Source organism: Octodon degus, unplaced genomic scaffold (assembly GCF_000260255.1).
Source record: "Octodon degus isolate 3935 unplaced genomic scaffold, OctDeg1.0 scaffold00429, whole genome shotgun sequence".
NCBI lineage: Eukaryota > Metazoa > Chordata > Mammalia > Rodentia > Octodontidae > Octodon > Octodon degus.
In genome coordinates, this window is record NW_004525005.1 from 383,861 (window position 1) to 395,865 (window position 12,005).

The following is a 12,005-nucleotide window of genomic DNA, read 5'->3' on the forward strand; positions in this document are numbered from 1 at the left end:
ACATTGGCAACTAAAGTATACGAATCATCAAGAGTCAGGTGATTACAAGTTTTTCTTCAAATTAAGGGCAATCTGTAAAACAATCTTCTATAGACTCGTTATGATGGAAACTAAAATACAACTCTTCTGGCAATCTCTACTGCTTTCTTTAAAAATATGTCAAAGAATGTAAATCTCACACAGCTATGTGAAGAAAGCCACCTCTACTTCTTTCTATGCTTATCACCAGAGTCTTGTACAGGACAGAGATGGCAGTTAGCAAAAAGCTAGCCCTAGAATCCAGGAAGGCATTTTGTTAATAGTGATGGTAACTTTACATTAAGCTTGTGTAAGGAAGTTGGCTTGGGAAAGTCTTTTTTTTTTATTTTAGGGAAGGGTCTAAAGGGGGTTCAGGGTCTCACTACTAGATCAGACTCCTAGTGATCTGCCTGTTTACAACCTCCCAAGAGTTAGGATTACAGACATGCACCACCACACCCAGTCTCAATTTCTGCCTCTGCATGCCCCAGGGGTGGGGCCGGCAGAACAGGCCCAGGAATTAAAGCCCCAGCCCCTGAGCCTCCTTGCAGGCTCTTTAATCTGCTGAGCTATTTGGTTGGCCCTGGGCCAAGTCTTACATATTATTTTCAATCCTATATTTAAGAATCTGTGTCTAGGACTGGGGAGATAGCTCAGTAAAATACGTGCTTGCCTGGCAAGTGCAAGGATTTGAGTTCAATCCCTGGTCCCCCCCCCCAAAAAAAAAGGAATATACGTCTACTGTAAGCTTAAAAGCCTCCAGATAAAAAGTATTAATTTAGGTTATAGTTCTTTGTGAAATTATCTTTTTTTGACTGTAAGAATTTTAAATTCAAAATCATTTAAAATATCTGATAAAAATCTTAATTGTTATAATGGAGACTGGGAGAGATAGCTCAGTAGAATAAGCACTTCCCTGAAAAGTGCAAGAGCCTGAGTTCAATCCCCAGGCCCACAAAAAAAAAAAAGCACATAATTTTTTATAAGGGATCTCTACTGACCAAAACTCCAATTAATTAGGAAAAGAAGTTTTTTTTTTTTTTTTTAATGTATTTAGTACAGGGTCTATAGGGTCCACATGGTCTCACAATGAACATCGGACTTGTAGTGATCTTCCTGTTTTCATCCTACTTAGCATTGGGATAACAGGTGTGTGTCAGCACTGTAACCCCACTGTGATCTCCCTGGCCACTGTGCTCTGCCTAAGCAGGAGTTTTAGTCCACTGAGCTCTCTGGCCAACCAAGGAAGTCTTGGTATAGGGAATTGCGAATTAGTTGGTGTGTGGAACATTAGCCAAGGTAATTAGATATTAGTGTAAAGCATCAGCTGCTTGCATGTTTGGAATACAGAAATTTAACCAATCTTGCTTTTCTTGATGGTAAAGTATGGTTTAAATAGTTATGTGTGATGGTTCACCTTGGTTGTCATCTTGATTGGTGTGAGCACAGCTATGGGAAGTAGGAAAACACAATTCTGATGTTTACATTGGTCAAGAGGCACACCTTTAGGACAATGTCTGGGTCCCATCCTCATCCTCATCCCCATCGTTCCTGATGGGTTTCCTTGCACTGTTCCTTCGCATCTATAATGGGAGAGACTTAGCTTCACCAGAACTTCCCAACATGAGTTTCCTGTTGTAGACCCAGAGGATCAGGGGCTGAAACTTCTGAATGTGAGAGCCAATCTAAACCTCTCCTCTGTTGCCAAACCAAGGAATCTAGTACATCTCATGTGTATTTTTTAAATTTTGAATTCACATAACACTGAAGGAATTTTTATGAAATTACCTGAAACCAGTATGCAAGAGAAAAAGGGCACAATTGTAAGATACATTATATCAACACACATTAACATACATGAACACAAAACTCGTTCTACAGAGAAATACCTAAACTAAAGCCAACTGGAATTAAATCGTATTTTAAAGCTACAATTAAGAGTTGCATATTGGCAAAGTATTCCAAAGTATCAGGCACTTAATTTGGACTGGAGATCTAGATAAGATAGATAATTCAAATATAGTAAGATCACATGGACACAACTGAGTGCTAACACAAAACGTTCGGGAGCAAGTGAAATATCATTTAATCCTCCAGGTCGAGAATTTCTATCTCACTTCACCAGATACTTTTTAAAAACAAAATTGGAAGTTGCTTTTAAAAGTGGGCCTCAGGGCCGGGCAAATAGCTCAGGGGATTAAAGTGCCTGCAAGCAGGCGCAGGGACTGGGGATCAATCTCCGGGCCTGCTGTGCTGGCCCCGCCCAGAGCGTGCAGAGACAGCGACTGAGACTGGGCGTGGTGGCGCACGCCTGTAATCCCAGCTCTTGGGAGGCTGTAAACAGGCACACCGTATAGACAATTCCCTAAAATAAAAAAAATAAATAAAATAAAACAAAAATAAAAGCAGGCCTCATTTCTAGGTCATTCCCTTTTCCTTCAAGTTTGATAAGGTACCACGGATATCAAATGACACCAACGGGGCGGGCTTCATCCGCCTAGGACTCTTCCATCACACCCTGCTGCAGCAAGTCCTGTCTTCTCTGGCGCTCCCGACCTGCCTCGCCCCCTGGGCGGCAACTGCCTCACGCTCCTCCTTGTCCACCATGGCCCCGGCTGCACACGCCATGTACTTCCTGCTGTCGTAAGGCCCACGACAGCACCCAGCACTCGCTCAGGGACAGGTCGCTGGTCTCCGTCATCTTCCCCAGGATGGTGGTCACCTGCCTTCTGCGCATGCGCCGTCGCCTACGGGATGAGGCGCGCCGAGCTTCCGGTTCCTCGCCCTGGGGGGGCGATTGCTTCCGGTGGGCGGGGCGAGTGCTTCCGGTGGGCGGGGGCGAGTGCTTCCGGTGGGCGGGGCGAGTGCTTCCGGTGGGCGGCCGTGTCCCGGGACCCCTACAGGCTGTGTCCGCCCGCTGCGCTACCACCTCCTCGCAGGGGAGGGTGCTGCCGGCTCCTGGTGGCCGGCTGCGGGCTCCCGGGCGGCATGGACGGGCTGGTGCAGGTCGCGGCCACTGGAGCTTCCGGTCCTGCCGCTCGCGCGAGGTGGGCCGCTTCTTCTGCGTGGCCGGCCACCGCTCGTCCCGGCCGCTTCCGCTCATCCAGGCCGCCTCGGCTCGTCCTCGGCCACCTGCTGCTCCGCCCGCCGCGGTCGGGCCCTCTTCTGGGTGCTGTCGTGGGCCTTACGCGGGAGGCCTGGCGGAGCCGGGGCGGCGGCAAGGTGGGCCCTGCATGCTGCTCCACCATCGCCCGGTGCCGAACTCACACATACACTGCGTGAGGATAGAGATATGAAGGGCCTTGAGGACGTGACTCGGGGCACGGCGTGTGCACACGCGGGGGAGGAACACTTGGGGCTGAACGCAGCGCACACTTTTAAACTATTAGTTTTTGTCTCATTGCAGTTGCACCTGGTGTTGCGTCCGTTTATTTTGCTCTCACGTTGCGATTCTGCTTTTGCTTCTCATAGTAACTAAATCAATGCAAAGTTAGACTTCCTCTTGCCATCCCCTGTGGCTGCGTGTTTAGTCTGAAATAGCGCATTAGCCATAGAAGAGTGCTCGGGCCTGACTAGTGCACAGTATGTTTCATTTGAATCCATAGTGTCTGTATGTTCCTTTTTTGCAGGAGAGACATTTTTATTGAAAATGCGTGTGTGTGTCAGGTTTTACTAGTCCGTGTTTGCAGGACAATGATTGCGTTCGTTGTGGAACGTTGGCACACGTACAGAGCGCATCCAAGTTCTTTTCTCATTTCTTGTAAAGTACTGACCGTAGTGGCTGAAGATCATTCCCAAGCTACAATTTACAGAGAAGGAAGCGAAGAGGAAGACAGAAAAGAACGTAAGTGGGGTCACCTTAATATTGCTATACGGAAATAAAGTCCAAGTGAGCGGACAGTAAGGATCCACCTTCCTAGTTGCAGGACATGTGTGTTAAATGTTTGGCGGGGAGACTTTTCTGAGGTTCCTTATGAGTGAAAACAAAATATTTGTAGAACAAGTAAGCTGGTTGACTATACAGAACTTAAAGGACTGTAGATATTTGAAACATATGAACAAAAATCACCACCTTTGTTAATAAAACAAGTATCACTCACTAGTCAAAAAGTACTTTGCACTGACTTTACCAAATTATTGAAAGACAATTATAATTCACAAAACTAACTTCAAACAAGCACCAAAATTCTAGAGTAAAAATTTGTCAGATTGTATGACATCCACTATAGTAAATCGATTAATGTAGTAAAAAGAGATGATCACATGCAGTTTGTATCTGTGGGATGACATCACTCATCACTCCAGCATCTAATTCTGGAACCTGGAAATTGGTTCCACAGCATGGGTCATGATGTAATATTCCTTAGTCTTTTGCTATAAATTATAACCGAGTGACACATAGATGACGGGTCTGAGACTTAAGGAAGTGCGCTCCACTGGCCAGCGGCTGTGTGCGCACAGCAAGTCCCCAACCTACTAAAATCCATTCCAATACAAATGTATATGAAGCATTTATGACCATAAACTGCTTGATCCACCCCAAAACTTCAAAGTGTAGAAGAAAAGGGAAAATGCCATTTTTACATCAGATATGAACTTCGTATATTTTCAGTGAAGTACAGCTAGTGTTGCTTGATCTGAGTTATGTAACTGAGTCTGAAAACCTGAAACCTCCATTATGCAATCAATATTATGGTGTAATCACCTGCAGTACATTGCATTTTTAGAAGATGACCACAACAGAGCTACAATGACGAATTCCACTGAGTCTTTCCTACTTTCCTGAAGAAAGGTGAAGTCCACCAGCCCACTCTGGAATCTGGGCAAATGATCCTTTCCCTGACTTCCTGTGTGCAGGGCAGCAGTGACTCCCTGTCGAGACCAAGAACCAGTCATAAACACAGAGCATTTTTTTTTCTTTTGCGGCACCAGGGGTTGAGCTCAGGACCTGCTCTTGCCAGGCAAGTGCTTGTTCTACTGAGCTAGCTCCCCAGTCCCTAACGTGGAACACTGCTTACCGTGCCTGCTGACTCCAGCCCAGACACTGGTAGGAAAGCTTGCCAGAGGCCAGCATGGAGAAAACTGCAGGCCTGCAGTGATCCTAACTCCCTGCTAGAAACAGGAATCAGCTCTCTGCCTTGCATTGGACAATCTTGAAAAAGTACAAGTTCCAAATGGAGATACCTGGCTGATTGCACCAAGGCCCAGGAGGGACTATCGGTTGATTTCTGTTCAAATGGCTATTTCAATTTTAGTCTGAATTTAGCAATATTAGTGACATAAAACACAGCACCTGGAGGAAGTGTTCAGCTAAAATCATCACCAAGTATGTGGGACGGGCTGATTGGGACCATCATTCAAGAGTATGCAGAAGAGGCCACTACGGAGACTGGCATGCCTGAAGAGTGATGGCAAGGGCATAGAGGGTGGCTAGAAAGTGTATCACTGGAGTGCAGAAGTGCACTCTTCATTCTGTGTTTTGTAAGGCAATCTGAGCTTATAGTTATATTTAATAAAAACAGAATTCAGTGTTCTATGTAGGAAGATTTCCATATTATCTGTCTGTCATCTATCATCTATATATCTCTAGAGAGGAGAGGATGTAACTATGAGAAGCCAAGGCATGCTGTGTAGAAAAGTAAAAACAGCTTTCTCTGCTGTCATTATAGTGTTTGGATAGGATATCATGGCTGCATCTTGTACTATGGATAACCACTACGAAGACAACCATACGCAATGTATTAATTATTGAAACTGCCCTACTAATCGGTTTTGAAACTATCTCATTGCTATTTGTTGCTCAATAAAATTAACAAAAATAAATAAATAAAAATTAAGAAGAAACCCAGTTCAGCCATTTTGCTCCCCGTAAGACCTTAAGAATAGAGATCAAGGGGAGGCAGCTTAACAGCATGCAGGCACAAAGTCCTGGGATCAAGCCTCGGCACCTAAATAAGTGAATAGAAACAGAATGGCTCAGTGGAATAAGTGGTTCCCTGACAAGCGCAAGGGCTTGAGTTCAATCCCCGGTTCCACCAATAATAAATAAATACATAATTAAAAAAGAATAGAATGGATCAAAATCTTGGGGTGATTTGACACAAGGCTGCAGACCCTAGTCTCCTGAGTATTTAGGCTGTGTACGTATGCAGACGCTAGGTCTCCTGAGTATTCAGACTGTGAACGTATGCACACACTAGGTCTTCTCAGTACTTAGGAGGAAGTACAGGAAGGAAGCAGGAAAATCATAATTCAGCTTAATTTTGTTGTTTGCTTTCCTCCCAGGCAAAATAAGCCTGACAATTTCGTATAACCTAGCAATAGTTCTCTCTCCTTTTGTGAGTTCAGAGATCTGTCTGCTTTGCTTTGGGCTAACTAGGTCGTGACTTGAGCCTTAAATATTTCCTTTTACCCTGCTGATAATGGCAGAGCACATACTTAGTGTGGAGGAGGCCCTGTGCTCTCTCCCCAGTGTCTGGGGAAAAAGGAGGGATAAAAGTTTCTTCTAGAAAAGGTGCTTATTTTATTTTTTTGAGACAGGGTCCTGCCGTGTAGTTTGGCTGGCCTTGAACTCGATGTCCCCAGGCAGACCTCCTCCTGCCTCAGCCTCTGGAGTGCTGGATTACACATGTGCATCACCATGCCCAGGGGCAAGTAGGGGTGTAAGCAAGGGTATATTCCAGGGTAAGAGCAACGTGATTTTTCTCTGGAGGTGTCAAGCTGTGGGTGGCGGGTGAAGGACACTGGCACTGGCTTTTCCTGTCCCCATCGTATGCAGCATGGCACCTACTACAAGGTCTCCAGATCGAGGGGTAATAGGAATGCTGCCCCTTGAAGCACCCCTCGGCAGAGGTGCTCACCAGCAGGAGCTGGTACACAGTTTTGACAGTGACAGTTACTTGCGGGAATTCCCAGCTCCAGAACTTGGGCATGGGCAGAAGACAGAGATGTAAGCATTTGTCTGAAACAGTTACAAGACATTGTGAAGACTGGAGCATGTGAAGACTGGAGCATGCGCAGAAAGCACTGTGCTGAGAGAGGCATGCTGGGAACCAGGTGGGCTGTGGGCCCTGCAGCAGCACATAGGAAACTGCACCGTTTGCTCACAGCCAGGCCTCAGAAGCGAGGCTTTCTGATGTCCAAATTCTGCAGCGTAGCATTCTCCAGCATCACAGCCCACATACCCCACAGCATGAGACTTTCAGTGGGCTTTTTACCGAAGTTCTGAAAAGCATCATTGCACCTCATGGAGGCTAAGTGCTGAGACAATGCAATAGGAGGAGGGAAGTCTCCAGGGTGGGGTAGGAAGGGCTTCTCACTCCAGAGCAGTTCACATGCAGAAAACATGCTCCTCACCTAGAGGAAGCACACTCTAAGTCCCTGAAGATATAGAGTGAATTTGTTCTCTGAAGCAGCACAGTGTGTAAAACCTAGGTACTTAGGAACTGTATGTATGCAGACCCTCGGTCTCCTGAGTATTCAGGCTGTGTACGTATGCACACGCTAGGTCTCCTGAGTATTCAGGCTGTGTACATATTTCCAGTGGGCCACTCCACAGCCACAAATCCTGCTGAACTTTCACCTTCCGGCCACAACCAGAGCGGTCTGACTCCTCAGTTCCCGGTTGTGGATTCAGGCAGCAGGTGCTGGGAAATGTTCTTTTTCTGGGATGCTGTTGCCCCTCTCTGGAGTTTAGCAGGTGCGAGTTTTCTGCCGCACTGTGGTGCTCACTCACGATCGTCATCTTTGTGGTGTGTTCAGGGCTCACTGTTTATGTACGTGCTGAAGGAGGAGGCGGCAGTGATTGCCCCTGTTCTGACATATGCACTTGCTTTGGGAAACAGAGTTTTTACATTTTGCGCATGTATATAACACATTTATAACCTTCAGTCTGTCATTCTCCTTGCTCTTCCTCTCATCTTGCCTAGTAGTATCTCTTCTACTTTCACATCATCTCTTAGTTTTTATTTATTTTTAAAAATATTTTATTGGGCTGGCCAGGTAGCTCAGTGGACTAAATGCCTGCTTAGGTAGGTGAAAGGACCGGGTTCGATCCCTGGCGTGCCGTGTTGAAACCGCCCCCAGGGCATGCTGAGGAAGCTATTGAGATGGTGTGATGGCGCACGCCTGTAATCCCAGTGCTTGGGAGGCTGAATCTATGTGGTGAGACCCTACACTATATATATTTTATTTATTTATTTGGTGCAGAGTCTTGCTATACAGCTCAGACTTGTAGTGGTCCTCCTGTCACAGCCTCCCCAGCTCTGGGATGGCAGGCATGCACCACCACACTTGGTTTTGGTGGCTGGCGTGGCATGCGGTACCAGGCATTGAATGGTCTTTGCTCTTGCCAGTAGGCTCATGGACCAGTGAGCTATCCCCAGCCCCTCTCTCTTTTCTATTGACACCAGTGTTTTAGGAAATCTCCATACTGATTTACATAAGCATGTACTGGTTATATTTGCACTAGCCGTTTAGATTTTTTGGGGGGCTTCTTTCTGAACATTTTATTTACTTGTTGTTTTGTTTGTTTAAATAGTCATTCTGACTAGGGTGACATGGAATCTAAATTTAGTTCCAGTATGAATTTTTCTACTGGTTTTCATATACTTACTGACCTTTTGCACATGAGTTTTAAAAGAACTACTTGTTCAGTCCATTGACCCATTTGCTGACTAGACATTTGAATTGTTGATTTTAGTTGTTTTGAATTTTTTATAAATTATAGATCTTTATCCTCTATGCAGAGTAGCTTGCAGAAATACTTGTCCATTCTGGGGTTCCCTCTCCTGAGCTGGTTCTCTTTCTATGCACCAAGTTTCAGTTGGTGCTGCCCCCTGGCTGGTATTGTCTGTGTAACTGGAGGCTCATTCAGAAAGGCTTTATCTCTAAAAATGATTTCAAATGTTCCCCTATTGTCATTTTCTCAGCTTAAAAGTTTTATGCTTTAAACCAGGATCACTAGTATGTCCTCTACTACATTTCATATAAGAGATAGAAATTAATTATAGTCATCTACAGATGAACATGCAGTTTTCTCACTTCAGTGTTTGAAATGGTTGCTTTTTTCTCTAGGCTTTTGGAATGCTGTTTGAGTGTGGCTGTGGCTGTGGCTTTGTTTGTGTCGTCATCATTTCTTCTATTCTGTTGGGCTCTGTATCTCTGGCACCACCACAACACTGTTTAGATACCATTGCTTTGTAGTACGTTTTGAGGTTTTGTGTTGTGATGCGCCATCATAATTCTTCTGCCTGAAGATCACTTGCTTTTCAGAGTCACTTGTTTGCATTTGAATTTTAAACATTATCTCTTCTAGTTATGTGAGGCATTTCATTGGTAATTTGATGGAGAACTGCACTGAATTCCTAGACTGGTCTGCTAACATGGCCATTTTGACAAAAGTAATTACTAAAATCCTTGAACTTAGAAGTATTCAAATCTTCTCATGCCTTTTTCAATTTCTTTGCTCAGTACTCCATAATTTTCATATTAGAGAACTCACACATTTTGGTTAATTCCGATGTCTATTTATTTTCTTATTATTTACTGAAGCTATTGTGAATGGAGTTGTTGTCTGTTTTCTTTCACTGCAATTACATTGTCAGTTTATAGAAAAGCTATTGGGAGGGCCCAGGGAGATAACACAGTAGAATAAGCACTTGCGTGGCAAGCCCAGGGTCCTGAGTTAAATCCCTGGTACTAAAGAAAAAAAGAAAAAGAAAAGGAAAAAAGATTAACTCCAAGGTATTTCATTTTCCTCGGTGCTATTGTATAAGGTATTGTTTCTATAATTTCCCTCTCAGTGTATTTGTTATCTGTGTAGAGGAATGCTATTGACTTTTGGGTATTGACTTTATAACCTGCTGTGCTACTGAATTTCTGTATTAATTCTAGGAGCTTCTTGGTGGAGTTTTTTTGGGTCTTCCAAGTAAAGTATCATGTCATCTGCAAATAATGATAATTTAACTTCTTCTTTACCTATTCTTTTCTTTCACTTGTCTAATGGCTGTAGCTAATGATTCCAGAACTATACTGAATAGCAGTGGTGATAGAGGGCATCCTTGTCTTGTACTAGATCTAAGAGTAAAAGATCTCAGTTTTTCCCCATTTAGGATTATGTTAGCTGTTGGGTTTTCATAAATGGCCTTTACCAGATTGAAGTAGAGGCTTTCTATTCCAATTTTCTGTAGGACTTTGAACATGAATGAGCGTTATACTTTGTCAAAAGCCTTTTCTGCATCAATGGAGATGAGCATGTGGTTTTTAGTATTTTCTCTATTAATATAGTGTATTACATTTATAGATTTTCAAATAATGAACGATTCTTGCATCCCTGGGATGAATCCTACTTGGCCATGGTGTATGATCTTCTTGATGATTTGCTGGATTTTATTTGCTAGTATTTTATTGAGGATTTTGGCATCTATGTTCATGAGGGAGATTGGCCTGTAGTTCTCTTTCTTAGTTGTGTCTTTCCCTGGTTTTGGTATCAGTATAATACTTGCTTCCGTGAATGATTTTGGGAGGATTGCTTCCTTTTCAATTTCATTGAAGAGATTGAGGAGTGTAGGGACTACATCTTCTGTAAATGTCTTGTAGAATTCAGCTGTGAATCCATCTGGACCTGGACTTTTCCTTGTCAGTAGGGTTTTTATTACATCTCATATTTCATTGGCTGTTATTAGGTTATTGAGAGTGGTTATATCTTGTTGATTCAGTTGTGGTAATTTGTACCTTTCTAGGAATCTGTCCATTTTGTCTATGTATTCTATTCTATGAGAATAAATATTCTCGAAGTAGCTATTGATAATTTTCTGAATTTCCACTGGATATGTGGTAATTACACCCTTTTCATTCTTAATTGCTTGAATTTGAACTTTTTCTTTCCTCTTTTTGATGAGGTTATCTAGGGGCTTATTGATTTTTTTTTATCTTTCACAGAACCAGCTTTTTCCTTTGTTAATTCTTTGAATTGTTTTCTTGGTCTAAATTGCATTAATTTCTGCTCTAATCTTTATGGTTTCTTCCCATCTTTGGGCTCTGGGTTTGGTTTGCTCTTCCTTATCTAGTTGTTGAAAGTACAGCATTAGGATATTTATTTGTTCCCATTGTATTATCCTAAGGTATAAGGTCACAGCTATGAATTTCCCTCTGAGAACTGCTTTCATCATATCCCATAAATTCTGATAAGTTGTACTGGAATTGTCATTGAATTGTATATATTGTTGAGTTTCATTTTTAATTTCATCTGTGACCCATTGGTTATTAAGTAGGGTGTCATTTAATTTCCATGTATGTAGGGATTTTTTCCGGTTTCTTTTGTCATTTGTTTCCAATTTCATTGCACTGTGATCAGATAATATGCGTGGGATAATTTAGGTTTTCTTGCATATACTTAAGCATGACCTATGGACCAGTATGTGGAAGATTTTAGAAAATGACCCATGTACAGCTGAGAAAAATGTGTATTCAGCTGTGTTTGGGTGGAACACTCTGTATATGTCCACCAAGTCCATTTGTTTCAAACTCTGTTTCAATTCTCTTATTTCTTTGCTAAGTTTTTGTCTGGTTGACCTATCTTTTTGGTATAAGTGAGCGTTAAGGTCTCCTGTTAAGATTGTGGTATAGGATATTAGATTTTTCATGTCCGTTAAGATTTGCTTTATATAGTTGGGTGCTCCCATGTTTGGTGCATACATATTTATGAGTGTTACCTCTTCTTCTTGAATTTTTCCCCTAACCAGTATATAGTGGCTTTCTTTATTTTGCTTGATCATTCTTGCTTTGAAGTTGAGACTGTCTGAGAATAGGATTTCTACCCTTGCTTTTTTCTGAGGGGCTGGGATATGTAATATCATGCTCAATCTTTGACTTTCAGCCTATGAATGTCTTTATGAGTTAAATGCATTTCTTGTATACAGCATAGTGTTGGACTTTGTTTCCTAATCCACTGTGCCAGTCTATTTCTCTTAATTGGTGAATTGAGT